This window comes from Oryza sativa, chromosome 9, assembly GCF_034140825.1.
Source record: "Oryza sativa Japonica Group chromosome 9, ASM3414082v1".
Lineage (NCBI taxonomy): Eukaryota > Viridiplantae > Streptophyta > Magnoliopsida > Poales > Poaceae > Oryza > Oryza sativa.
Window position 1 is genome coordinate 22,350,498 of NC_089043.1, and position 14,969 is coordinate 22,365,466.

General features: G+C 42.8%; 3 pseudogenes across 1 annotated transcript; all 3 read right to left on the minus strand.

Moving 5' to 3' along the window:
* Positions 1–1,109: 1,109 nt before the first annotated feature.
* On the minus strand, positions 1,110–4,051 carry LOC4347340 (putative wall-associated receptor kinase-like 16; annotated as a pseudogene).
* Positions 4,052–6,775: 2,724 nt separating this feature from the next.
* Positions 6,776–7,328, minus strand: LOC107277782 (dof zinc finger protein 2-like; annotated as a pseudogene).
* A 1,850-nt stretch (positions 7,329–9,178) lies between these two features.
* On the minus strand, positions 9,179–12,146 carry LOC9272609 (putative wall-associated receptor kinase-like 16; annotated as a pseudogene). The gene is made up of 4 exons (XR_001539684.3): positions 11,664–12,146; positions 11,020–11,455; positions 10,755–10,919; positions 9,179–10,591 (listed from the first exon to the last, which is right to left on the minus strand). The product of XR_001539684.3 is annotated as a putative wall-associated receptor kinase-like 16 (transcript).
* Positions 12,147–14,969: the final 2,823 nt, after the last annotated feature.

Genomic DNA, 14,969 nt, shown 5'->3' on the forward strand with positions numbered 1-14,969 from the left:
ATTTTTTTCCGCCCGGCCTACATGTCAGAGCTGCCAAACAGTTAAACCAAAACAGAATAGCGACGGAATGGTGTGGAGGGCGTAATAAAGTTCGACGATGACATAGAGGGAGGCTCGAACTTTTTATTGGTAGATAGACATGCTCCATCTTTTTTAATGGCACATAGGGAAAAACCTCCGCAGGCGAACTACTGTGAGCTAGCCTAGCTACTGGTCTCAGCAGTGTGTACAACAGTACAAGGAAATTTACAGCGACCTGATAAGTGAATAAACTTGATCCGTTCAATTTGTGTGGCCGATAGTCTAACTGTACCAATCGGCCACTGTTCACATCACAATGGCCCTGCTTTAATCCAAGAAAAAATTTGAGTAAAAACAGGCCGCGTTCACCTGAGAAAACCTGGCCTCGTCCATATCACACAATTTCTCGGCAACCAGAACTGTCACAAGGTCGGTCTTTTCTAGTGACAGTTCTGGTTCTCTTCGCTCCGCTCAGTATCATGGAAGACTCGACTGTTTCACAGCCCACAGGGTCCTGTGACTTCGAACGGTGAATTCCGCGTGATGCTCTGTTGCGTGCAAGACTACAAATGTACATTTTCCATTGCGAGCTTTAGCTCTATTATTTTCGGTTAAGATTCAGATTTTACTTCGATTGCATACTAAAGTTACTAAACGGTGTATTCTCTGCCTTTCTGTTTAGAAGGTACTTTAAAATATCAAATATATTTATCAAGTTTGTAATAATTAAAACTTAGTTAATGACTTTCTCGTTTCGTGCGTGTCAACTTAATTTTTATTTTCATCCGCTTCAAACACAGCTTTTATAATTAAAACACAGCATTGACAACTTAATTTTTAGAGATGGAATTGCTGAAAAATGTCCGGACCAAACGCAGCTTTTGTCAATGCGCAACCGAGTACGATGAGACAACATTTTTTGGGTTTAGAAGTTGGTTAGGATAGGTTGCAAGATGCATGGGTCAGCATATCTTGCAAGGTTTGGTCAAGAAAATGCTGAAACCAAGTGTACCATAGGCAATTACCACACGGTAGACAGAATCACATATAAATCAGTGGGGAAAATAGTACAGCGATAGAAAATTAACTTGACTTCGTATGATTTGCTTCTTATTCTCATATATGATGAAACATAGTCCCATAAAGACTAAAGGTGTACACAAACAATATTTTTTTATTTTTACACAAAATTTTTTTAATAATGAACATAACTGAGTCTGAATTTCTAGGGTAAGTGAAAACTATGATACAATATGACGCGGTATGATATGGTGATATGATGTATGCTGGGTAGCAAAGAGATTCCAGCTTAACGCCCTGATGCTAGGTCCTTGACAACTTTCTTCTCGATGCTGAAATTTCCTGTACTCGAGGCTCCTGAGCTTATAATGTAAGAAGATTCTCCAAGCAAGCTCTCCAACTCTTCAGGATTTTGTTGCGTCCATGGGTGTTGCATTACCTTAACCAGCCTATCGAGCTTCTCCGCAACTTTCTTCATGGATGGTCTATCCTCACCACACATTGCCAAGCATTGCTTTGCTAAATCTACAACTTCTTCGAGAAACTCCATGTTCTCTTCATTGCTAATTTGATCGTCCAATATATTCTCAAGCTTGTTCTCCTTCATAGCTGAGAGAAACCTCATTGACAAACTTTTCTCATTTCCAGGAGCATCAAGGTTGAAAACGTTCTTCCTTGTGAGCAGTTCTAGAAGAACAACTCCAAAGCTGTAAACGTCACTCTTATCTGTTAATTCACATGTTTGCATATACTCTGGATCAAGGTAACCCCAAGTCCCTTGGACTAGCGTGACAAGCTGTGACTTGTCTAGTGGAGCTAAGATGGAAGCACCAAAGTCGGAGACTTTTGCCATGAAGTTAACATCGAGGAGGATGTTGGAGGACTTGACATCACCATGGATGATGGGTGGTGAAGCGTAGGAGTGGAGGTAGGCTAGTGCCTCAGCTGATTCATGGGCGATCCGTAGACGAGTAACTAGAGAAATGTGTTGGCCATGGTTGCCATGGATGAGATTGGATAGCGTTCCATTTGGGATAAATTCATATACTAGCATAGGAACTTGTACTTCAAGGCAACATCCTAATAGTTTAACAATGTTTATGTGGTTTATTTAGGATAGGATTAGCATTTCTTTACCAAATTCTTTCTTGTGTTGCTCATCCATTGTCATGCATTTCTTGACAGCTATTTTAGTGTTGTCCTTGAGAAGTCCCTTGTAAACAGTGCCATGACCACCATGGCCAAGAATTTGGTTTTTGTCAAACTTGTTTGTAGCATGCTGCAACTCTGCTTCTGAGAAAATTGTAAATGATTTCCTTTCATTTGAATTCATCTCTTGAAACAGCAGTAGACCACCGTGTAGCTTAAAATATTTCTGCTTGATGTGTTGCAGCTTTCTTCTCTCGCGGATCAAGTACGAACAAGTTGCCATGATCACAAGTATGACAAATCCAACACTTGCCCCTGGTTGCCGAATATAAATTTGTCAGCCAATAACAATACTAGGACAAACGACGACTTGACTTAGAAAAGCAAGCGTTGTAGTACGTACCAATGCACTAATAAGATAATCAATATGTAAATATATATATATTAGCAAAGAATATCTACTGCTAGTTGTAGTACGTACCTACAACAGGCATCACCCAAGCTTGGGACTTCTGAATCTTCTGATCTGGAACACAGACACCCCGAGCCAGCTCATTTTGTCCTTGAGGGCAAGAACATTTGTAACTCCCGATTGTATTTTCACAAATTCCAGCGCATGGATAAGTAGTGTTATCAAGACATTCATTGATATCTGAAACAAAGCAAACTTTCGTGAATATAAGTTCTTATTGTATACTTTGCTGAATAGAGAGAGGGAGAGAGAGAGAGAGACAGAGAGACCTCTGCATCCAAGAAGACCGTCCTTGACGTAAGGATTGCCATCGAACCCCTTGGAGCACTTGCAGCGATAACCTCTCCCATTCGTTGAATTGAGGCATTCGCTATTGTTGCTAACACAAGCATATGAACTCATGTTCGTTTTCGCTTCCTCGCATGTCTCCCATGTAATTATCCAGTCCATCACGGCCGGAACAGTCCCGTTGTAGTCATCCCAGAAGTTTGTTGAGGGAATGTAAGTGGTGCTATAGTTCAAAACTAGAAGTCCAGCCACTCACTTACACAGCCTTTTCCATCACTACCACGTAGCCACAACTGCTGTAGCTGATTTCTGAGGAGTTATAGTCTTTATTGAAGTAAGCCTCAAGATAACCCAGGTCTGGCGGGACATCCACCGAACAACAGCCAGCGCCAGAGCAAGAACCATTTTTTGGTTGATCGGAGCATGTGGACAAGCAACCTATGACATACTGCATAAGTCACAGATGTTAATTTGTATCTATGACGTTAAATTAAATGAGATTATGTAACGATCAGTACTGAGCGCCTAGTATATTAATATAAGCAAAATGTCGTCAAAGCATAAATATGAGGAGATACTTACGGAAACACCTCTCATGTAGGCCATTGTATTGCAACCGATGATGAAAATCTTGTTATCCTCGTATGAGAACCTGAAGGGCATGTAGGTGAAGTTTTGGAAATCCACCCATTCCTTCATTTTGCTCGAGGCCGAGTCATAGCACTACCAAGAGATCCGCATCTTCATCCAGGCTTTGGCATCGCGCACAGAGATTTTCGTCACCTCAAACGACCCCTTGAAAGGCCTCTTGGTGCCGTTGACAGGCTTGCAGATGATGTTGAAGCCATGGTGGATTGCGCAGTGATCGCCGATGCCGAAGGGGAACGGGATGTCGACGTCCCCGCACCTCGTCTGGCAGCCTGGGTGTCCAGCCACGGGGACGTCGGCGGCTACCATCCCGATGGCTGAAACGCAGATCAGAAGAATGGTGGAGGGAAGAGGCTTAGTCATTGCGTGTGTGTGTGGAGACTGGAGGAGACAGGAGAGTGTGTGCTTTGCTGGGGCGTGACGCGGTGTGTGTTAAATAGAGATATCCGCTTTACTGTCCCTGGGCAGCTTGCCCTGCAGTATGTGATTAATAAAAGCTGGTGGTTGATTATTGATCATTCCCGATATGATACTTTCGTCCATGTATATAAATAATTTTACCCTTTTATTTTTTTGGGATTTTGTAATCTTAAGATAGTATTTTATTTTCCCATCTATCAACTTGTGTAATAGTTTATTCTTTACCTATCAACTTTTGTCTTATTTTATCCTTCCACCTATCACCTTTTATACTATGGCATATCCTTTTGCTACTTCTTTAAAAAAAATTTAAATGACATAATTCCTTATAGCTAGGCACACGCACGAGGAATTAAAGTCTGTTGTCATGTACTCTCCATTCTAAAATATATTTTTTTAACAGAAACCACACGAGATTACGCTTTTTCATTAAATATAGCAGGAGAAAAATACAACCCCTAAAGGCAAACATTCTAAAATATATTAAACTAGTATTAGATTTGATATAATTTAATTCTATAAATCTAAACTAGCATGATAGTATCATTATATTTTCTCTCATATAATAGCATATATATTTTCTTATTATATTATTCAAATATATTAAAATAATAACATAATTTTAAATTTTGCAATAACTTTACGAAACTACTAATGTTAATGTGTAATATTCATATAGTATTTTATATATGTGTTAGTTCTTAATTATTTTTAATATCAAATTTTAATTATTTGTAAATTATATATATTCCTACATTGACTCTAGACTCGTCTATTAATATTTCTTTTTTTTAATTTTAAATTTTCTGTAAATTGTATTTCTATATATAGACTCTAGGCTCTTCTTCCAATATTATTTATTTTTATTTCTGATTTTTTATTATTTCTAATTGTATTTCTATGTGGACTCTATACTCATCTTTTAATATTCTTTAATTTTGAATTTTGAATTTCAGTTACTTCTAAATTGTATTCCTATATTAACTTTAAACTCTTCTTCCCATGTTTTTCTTAATTTCAAATTTTAGTTATTTGTAAATTATATTTTTATACGGACTCTAAACTCTACTTTAATTTTATTATGTTTATTTCAAATTTTAGTTAGTTTTAAATTCCTATATGGACTCTATACTCTACTTCTAATATTCCTTATTTTTTAATTCCGAATTTCTTTTTTTTTCTTAATTGTATTTCTATATGGATTCTATACTCTACTTCTAATATTCCTTATTTTTAATTCCGAATTTCTATTATTTCCTAATTGTATTTCTATATGAACTCTATACTCTACTTCTAATATTCCTTATTTTTTATTCCGAATTTCAGTTATTTCCTAATTGTATTTCTATATGGACTCTAGTCTCCTATTCTAATATTCTTTATTTTTAAATTCCGAATTTCAACTATTTCTAAATTTTATTTCTATATGGACTCTAGTATCCTCTTCTAATATTCATTATTTTTTAATTCTGAATTTCAGCTATTTCTAAATTATATTTATATATGGACACTGTTTTTTCTTTTTCTTTGATTAATGTGAGAATTTCTAGACCATGAGAGCGAACGTGGAGACTCATTTTTCTATGCCTTTAATAATATAATAGATAGGTTCTTGTTCAATTTCATACTACTAAAATATGTCTTTTATCCCGATTGCTATATTTTATAATACGTGGCGTCTAAAGGATTCAGGATGGTCCATCAACGAAATACTCGCCCTCGCCCATGCACGCTTTACTCAGTCAGCCGGTCAGCTTAGTATATGTCGCTCTAATTGGCTGGATTAACTCTAGGGTCCCAGGGAGACTTGCCAAGTCAATGCCGCTGTTGTTGAGCTCAGAGCATATCAGAGCAACTAGCTAGCTGGAGTAGCTTCCAAGAGGTACAGTAGCAGTCGGTCCACGATTGTGGAGACTGATGAATGAGTCCAAGTCTTGTGTGACTGAGACAGTGAGACGTGTGATTCCCCCGGAACAAGTTGGAGGTTGGAGTAGACAAGTGTTGCACCAGCTAAAAAGACTATTTTTTGTCTTGCTCGTATTAGGGCCTGATTAGTTTAAAAAAAAATTTTCACGCTGTTATATCGAATATTTGGATACATTTATAGAGTATTAAATGTAAAAAAAAAATAATTACACAGTTCGCCAGGAGATTGCGAGACGAATCTTTCAAGCCTAATTGCACTATAATTTGACAATATGGTACTATATTAAATATTACTAATGACAGAATAATTAGGCTTAACAAATTCGTCTCGCAGTTTCCTGGTGGAATCTATAATTTATTTTGTTATTAGATTACGTTTAATACTTTAAATGTCTGTCCGTATATCTGATGTGACATGTAGGGCAAATTTTTTTTCTAACTAAACAAGCCCTTAATCCTCTGTCTAGCCATCCCGTTGATATATATATTTTTCTAAACTTAAGCCCTTAAACAAGCCCTTAACTCCGGATCCCAAACTTTTTTTTCTATTTTTCTAGAGCAAAGTACACGGCCGGTCCTTAAAGTTGGAACGAGGTGTCACTTAGGTCCATGATCTAGGAAAATCGTCATTCGGGTCCGCGGTCTTGTTTAAGTGAATCATTTAGGTCCAAAGCGCCTTTGATTGGATTGACTGGCTTACGTGACCGTCCACGGTGGCAGCATGTTTGCATTTTAGCCCCCCTCCCATCTTGGCTCCCCCTTGTCTCTATCTCATTTCTCTATCTCCACATGTTGTCAGTTGCTGACCACCACGCGTGCATGCATGAGCCACTAGCTGCACCCGCCGAACACCCCGGAGCCGTCGCCTGCACCCGCGTTGTGCGTGTCCTGGGAGAAACCGAGCACGGTCTGAGCTTGTTGTTGCTCCTGCTGTGGCGGTGGCGGCATGCGGAACTCGCCGAGATGGAACCCCACGGCTGCATACTCCGCCGGCATCCCTAGCGGCCCCATCTGAGGCAGAGGAACGTAGCAGCCAATGCTCCTCAGCAACTCCATCGCCGAGAACACGCACCCACGCTGCCCCTGCCACCAACGCCGTTCGCCACCGCCATGTTGCCTCCGGGGTTGCACATGTTGCTACTCTCCAAGCTCGGGAACGCTGTGAACTCCGGCGACTGCAGGGCGCGGCCGTGGTGATGCGGGAACGCCAGGTTGAGGTCCTACGCGCCCTTGTGCATCGACTTCAGGTTCTTAGCCGCCAGCCCCACGGGGACCGAGCTAGACACCGTCGCGGAGGTGGAGGCCGACGCGGCCGCTGATGACACCATGAGGACGACGAACGCTTGTTCTCCCTTACCGTTGCCGCCGTACGCGCCTCCCTCATCGTCGTTGTCGTCCTCGCGGCCGCCGCCACATCTACACCGCCACCCAATCGCCGTTGCAATCGCTAACCCTAGAAATCACACAGGAGGAGCCGAGGAGGATTTGGGGGAGAATGGTTGGATCGTATATGGGAGAGCCAAGATGCGGGGGGCTAAAATGCAAATATGCTATCACCGTGGACGGCCACGTAAGCCAGTCAACCTGGTCAAAGGCGCTTTGGACCTAAATGATTCACTTAAACAAGATCACGGACCCAAATGACGATTTTCCTAGATTATGGACCTAAGTGACACATCGCTCCAACTTTAAGGACCGGCCGTGTACTTTACTCATTTTTCTATAAGTAAATTGCGACGGATGGATATGATTTAGAACAACAACTTGAAATTCGAACTAACTGGTGCAGTAACTTTCTTGGTTTGTGACAGTTTGTGTGGGTTTTTAATCCAAATGAGTGCCACGTCGACAATCCAGTTATTATAGCTAGAGAGTGTGCTCCCATGGGAAAGGAAAAAGTACACCGAAGGTCCCTCAACTTATTATCGGGATAAAAAACGTCCTCGAACCGCAAAACCAGATATGCCCAATTTTAATCGTTCGTCTTATTTAAAAAAACTTTTAAAAAAATTTAAAAACATAAGTCAGTAATGAGTAAAGTATTCTTCATGTTTTATCATCTCATAACAACAAAAATACTAATTATAAAAAAATTTCAAATAATACGAACGATCAAAGTTAGGCAAAAAAAACTTATCGTTGTACTTAAAATAGGACATAAAATAGGGCAGAGGGAATAAGATCTCAGAAAGTGTATATTTGATCATAAATGAAGTATATCCCAAGAATTATGGACGACGACTGACTCCCGGGTCTTTACGTCGAAAAGAAAGAGTGCATATACCTTTTTTTTTTTCAAAATGTTTTTCCTCCATCGTAATCGATCTCCAGCTCTATTAACTACACATAGCAACGGAAGACTTCGAACGACTGACGTAACTTGGCAGTCATGCGTGATAGCAGCATTGATAAGTGAATAAACTTGATCCGTTAAATTTGTGTGGCTGATAGTCTAACTGTACCAATCGGCCACCGTTCACATCACATTGGCCCTGCTTTAATCCAAGAAATTGAGTAAAAACAGGCTGCGTTCACCTGAGAAAACCTGGCCTCGTCCATATCACACAATTTCTCGGCGACCTGGCGAGCGATGTTTATGGGTCTTGGGTACAATTGGGGGGCTTCACAGGGTCGGTCTTCTCTAATGACAGTTCTGGTTCTCTTCGCTCCGCTCAGTATCATGGAAGACTTGACTGTTTCACAGCCCACAGGGTCTTGTAACTTCGAACGGTGAATTCCGCGTGATGCTCCGTTGCGTGCAAAACTACAAAGGTACATTTTCCATTGCGAGCTGTAGCTCTATTATTTTCGGTTAAGATTCAGATTTTACTGTATTATGTGCCTTTCTATTTAGAAGTTACTTTAAAATATCAAATATATTTATCAAGTTTGTAATAATTAAAACTTAGTTAATGACTTTCTCGTTTTGTGCGTGTCAACTTAATTTTTATTTTCATCCGCTTCAAACACAGCTTTTATAATTAAAACACAGCATTGACAACTTAATTTTTACATATCGAATTGCTGAAAATGTCCGGACCAAACGCAGCTTTTGTCAATGCGCAACCGAGTACGATGAGACAACATTTTTTGGGTTTAGAAGTTGGTTAGGATGGGTTGCAAGATGCATGGGTCAGCATATCTTGTAAGGTTTGGTCAAGAAAATGCTGAAACCAAGTGTACCATAGGCAATTACCACACGGTAGACAGAATCACATAAATCGGTGGGGAAAATAGTACAGTGATAGAACATTAACTTGACTTCGTATGATTGCTTCTTATTCTCATATATGATGAAACACAGTCCCATAAAGACTAAAGGTGTACACAAACAATATTTTTTTATTTTTACACAAAAAATAATTAATAATGAACATAACTGAGTCTGAATTTCTAGGGTAAGTGAAAACTATGATACAATACGACGCGGTACGACATGGTGATATGATGTATGCTGGGTGGCAAAGAGATTCCAGCTTAACGCCCTGATGCTAGGTCCTTGACAACTTTCTTCTCGATGCTGAAATTTCTTGTACTCAAGGCTCCTGAGCTTATAATGTAAGAAGATTCTCCAAGCAAGCTCTCCAATTCTTCAGGATTTTGTTGCGTCCATGGGTGTTGCATTACCTTAATCAACCTATCGAGCTTCTCCGCAACTTCCTTCATGGATGGTCTATCCTCACCACACATTGCCAAGCATTGCTTTGCTAAATCCGCAACTTCTTCAAGAAACTCCATATTCTCGTTATTGCTAATTTGATCGTCTAATATATTCTCAAGTTTGTTCTCCTTCATAGCAGAGAGAAACCTCATTGACAAACTTTTCTCATTTTCAGGAGCATCAAGGTTGAAAACGTTCTTCCTTGTGAGCAGTTCTATAAGATCCAAAGCTGTAAACGTCACTCTTATCTGTTAACTCACATGTTTGCATATACTCTGGATCAAGATAACCCCAAGTCCCTTGGACTAGCGTGACAAGTTGTGACTTGTTTATTGGAGCTAAGATGGAAGCACCAAAGTCGGAGACTTTTGCCATGAAGTTAACATCGAGGAGGATGTTGGAGGACTTGACATCACCATGGATGATGGGTGGTGAAGCGTAGGAGTGGAGGTAGGCTAGTGCCTCAGCGGACTCATGGGCGATCCGCAGACGAGTAACTGGAGAAATGTTCTGGCCATGGTTGCCATGGATGAGATTACATAGTGTTCCATTTGGGATGAACTCGTACACTAGCATAGGAACTTGTACTTCAAGGCAACATCCCAGTAGTTTAACAATGTTTATGTGGTTTATTTGGGATAGGATTAGCATTTCTTTACCGAATTCTTTCTTGTGTTGCTCATCCATTGTCATGCATTTCTTGACAGCTATTTCAGTGTTGTCCTTGAGAAGTCCCTTGTAAACAGTGCCATGACCTCCATGGCCAAGAATTTGGTTTTTGTCAAACTTGTTTGTAGCATGCTGCAACTCTGCTTCTGAGAAAATTGTAAATGATTTCCTTTCATTTGAATTCATCTCTTGAAACAGCAGTAGACCACCGTGTAACTTAAAGTATTTCTGCTTGATGTGTTGCAGCTTTCTTCTCTCGTGGATCAGGTACGAACAAGTTGCTATGATAACAAGTATGACAAACCCAACACTTGCACCTAGTTGCCGAATATAATTTGTTAGCCAACAACAATACTAGGACGAACAGATGACCACTTAACATTTAAAAGTAAGTGAATCTCAATATTACAACTAATGCACTAATAAGATAATCAATATGTAAATCTTAGCAAAAATATTAATCTTGCTAGACGTACATACCTACAACAGGCATCTCCCAAGAGGACTTCTGATTCTTCTGATCTGGAACACAGACATCCTCCACCTTATGTTGTCCTTGATGGCATGAACAGTCGTAACCCCCCATCGTATTTTGACAAAGTCCAGCGCATGGATAAGTAGTATTATCAAGACATTCGTTGATATCTGAAACAAAACAAAAATGTATATGTTATTGAGTAAAAGTTTTAAGTGTATATATACACAAATCGATCATTTAGGAGGTGGAGGATAGAAGTAGCTAGACCTTTGCATCCATCCTTGATGTAAGGATTGCCGTCGAACCCCTTGGAGCACTTGCAGAGATAACCATGCCCATTCGTTGAATTATGGCAGTCGCTATTGTCGCTAACACATGCATATGAACTCATGTCCCTTTTCGCTTCCTCGCATGTCTCCCTTCTGATTACCCAGTCCATCACAGCCGGAACAGTCCCGTTGTAGTCATTCCAGAAGTTTATTGAGGGAATGTAAGTGGTGCTATACCTGAAAGCAGCCTTTTCCATTACTACCAGGTAGCCGCACCTGCTGTAGTTCCAGATTTGAGAGGTGTTATAATCTTTATTGAAATAAGCCTCGACATAGCCTAGGTCTGGTGGGACATCCACCGAACAACAGCCAGCGCCAGAGCAAGAACCATTTGTTGGTTCATCCGAGCATGTGGATAAGCAACCTATGACATACTGCATAATTAAGTCACAGATGTTAATTAATTAGCTTAGTGTAAAAAATCAGCTTATCTTGTGATCTACGAATTGAGATTGAAATTATGTAACGATCTGGAAGCATAGTCACTTAACATAAGCAAAATAGATACAAGTATTTGTTAAAATTTCCAATTTTGACGTCAAAAAGGTTGAAAGCATAAACATAAATAAAGGAAATACTTACCGAAACACCTCTCATGTAGGCCATTGTATTGCACCCGATGACGAAAATCTTGTTATCCTCGTATGAGAATCGATAGGGCGTGTTGGTGAAGTTCTGCCCAACCATCGAATCATTCATCTGTTTTGTGACCGGGTCATAGCACTGCCAAGAGATTCCCATCTTCATCCAGGCTTTGGCGTCCGGCACAGAGATCTTAGTCACCTCGAACGGCCCAATGAATGTCCTATAAGTGCCGCTGTCGTTCTTGCAGTCGAGGCCGAAACCACCGTGGATCGCGCACTGATCGCCGATGCCAAACGGGAACGGGATGTCGAGGTTGCCGCACCTCGTCTGGCAGCCTCGGCGTCCTGCCGGGACGTCGGCCGCGGCTACCACCCAGATGGCTGAAATGCAGATCAAAAGAGCGGAGAGAAGAAGCTTAGCCATTTCGTTGTCTGTGTGGTTTGTACTGTACATGTTCTGAATTCTCTGGGCTGCGTGTTAAATAGAGACATACGCTGCCCCTTGCTAGCTATATCGACGTTGACGATTGAGAGTACCTGACCAATGCCGATAGACCGCGAGGTCGCTCACAATCACATCACATGGGACACCGCATTATCAGAACTATTCGTGGCCAGACGCCCAGACTCGGTCCCAGCCGAGCCCATTCGTGGACGTTGACGACGACGTGGTGTATTTACGCACATAAAGCAGGGTCGTTTCCGCTAATTTCCGTCGCTACGCACGTCCGTGAAAACGCGAACCGATCGATCAAGCGGGTAGCAAGACTTGCAGCATAGGAACAGGTGCATCGCGCATCATCGAAAGGACGGAGTTTCAGCTAGCTTGCCTAGTTGCCTCTCGGGCACTACGCTTCTCAGTAATTAGCCGATCAGCTCTACCGCTCAACAAATCTCCCTCGATTTGGCTTGGATTAACTCTTCGTTCCTAGGGACTAGGGAGACTTATAATACCAAGTCAATGCCGGTTGTTGAGATGAGAGCTAGCTAGCTTCCAAGAGGTCCCGTAGCCATCAGCTAGCTCAGGCCATCTCCGGTGTGCTAAAAAAAAATCGAACCATAGGACTAAAATGTCAACGAAATTGCTAGAAAACTTCAGCAAATACTTCCAAAACTTTCAGAGTTATAGCTATCGGATTGCCTCGAGATTTGTGCATAAAAAGAAAAATATTGCTAGAAACACTACTACACAAAGACATAGTTTTATAGGTGCCGGAAGTGTATACTACAAAATTTATATGTAAATACATACGTATGGTATATTAGACTACACACTAGAGGGACTAGAGGGGGTACGTCGCGCGGTACCTGGGGCATGCGCCCAGGCGCGCAATAACAAGCTCCTCGACAATACAGTTATTACAGATGGCAAGCGTGTGCTCTACATATGCCAAATGGGCCGCTAGGCCTGGGCCTGGGCCGAGATTAGTCGGGCTTACACGGCCTAACCTACACGTTGGGCTGCCCCGGACCTACCCACTTGTTGCACCATCGGCAAAGGTACGACCCAATAAGACTCGGGCCGTGCCGGGCCGGCCCAAAGGCACGAAAGCGCATCGTGCTTCTCCTTAGAAAAAAAGTCTATTTTGCCTCCTCCCCCATCTCTTTGGTCTGCCTCTTATATGGCCTTAATAAGTCTATTTTTTGCATCCCTCATCTTTTTGGGCTGTGACTTACATCGCGAGAATAAGTCTGTTTTGACTTCCTCATCTATTTAACTCTCTGATCGTTGAATTGGGCCATGCCGGGCCAACCCATCGAGCCGAGGCAAAGGGCCAAGCACAATCCAAAGGTTGGGCCAAGCCAAAACCCCGTCCCATGGGTCGGACCGTCGTGCCTCGGCCCTTTTGGCCAACTTGTGCTCCTATAGGAAAGGAATAAGTTCAACCTGGTCCCTTAACTTTACACTTAATCCGATTTTCAACCTTAAACCCAAAAACCAGATACAACTGGCCCTGAATTGTCAAAACAGGTGCAAACGAGATCCCTCGGTGGTTTGGAAAGCGCTTTTGGCTGACGTGGCACCTACGTGGTTAGTTTGACTAGATCTTTGTCCCACGTGGCAATTCGATCAGAAAAATAAAAAACTACGGGCCCACACGTCAGCTCCACACACAAAATAATTAAAGATAGTGGGGCCCACGTGGGCCCCACATGTCATCCTCACTCCTTTCTTCCCTCTTCCCTCTCTTTCTTCCTTATCCTCACGTTTCATCTCTTTTGGGGAGAGGCGGGCAACAACCTCGGCGAGCGAGGCTAGCGGCAGGTGGAGTGAACCGACAGCGGTGACACCCTCGCCGCCGCCTTCCTCTCCAACGGGTCGTCGTCCTCCGCGGCCTCCGTGGTGGTGACCGTGGCTTCTCACGCTGCTGGCCCAGGAGCTGCAGGAGTCGGAGCGCCCCGACCGCAGGCTCCGCCGACGAGGACGACAACTCCAGTGCCATCGCCGCCGCGCGCGCCAAGAACGCGCCGCCCTCCATCGCCGCCACGCTCGAGACGGAGATGGAGTTCGACGGCGGCGACGGTGGTATTAAGGGCACGGATGCGACTGACGCAGCCTGACAGCTTCTTGCGCTTCCCGTTGCCAGCGCGAGCAGGTGCGCGCGGAGACGTCAGTGAGTAGCAGCGGTGGCATCGGCGGAAGCGTCGGTCCAATCCGACGCAAGGGTGTCGATGAGGGAGGCGAGGCCGGGGCTGAGATCGTTAGGGGAGGCGGAGGTCGCAGAAGCCGTCGGAGCAATGTAGAGAAGGGGGAGCCCTGTCGCGGGCGTGCCAGCGGGCCACGCTAAGGGAGCCGGAGGTGGACATGGCTGCAGGTGGCGATGGAATTGGTGAAGACCTGGGCTGCGTGATGAAGTTGGCGGTGGTGTGCTCGTCCTCTAGATCGGGCGGCGAAATCAACAGCCGGCGAGGGGCTGCCAGATCCGCCCGCGACGGATTGAGGTCAAGGTCGGGGGTTCTTGGGCAGTAGTGACTCGGCACTGGCGGCGAGCCGTCTCACAAATGAGAAGATGGGGAGGAGATAGAGAAAGGAGGGGATTAGGTGGGGAAATGGGACCCACTGTCATGTGGTCCCACTATTATTTAATCTTATTATTTGACCGACATGAGGTCCAACATTTTTTTATTTTTTAAATTGTTAAATTTTGCTTTATATGCCACGTCAGATGAAAACCGAGTCAAATTAGCCACGCAAGGGCCACGTCAGCTGAAACTGCCATCCAAATCGTCTTGGGTCTTATTTTGTGCTGGTTTTGACAGTTGAGAGACCCGTTGTATCTGGTTTTCCGGTTGAAGAATGAAA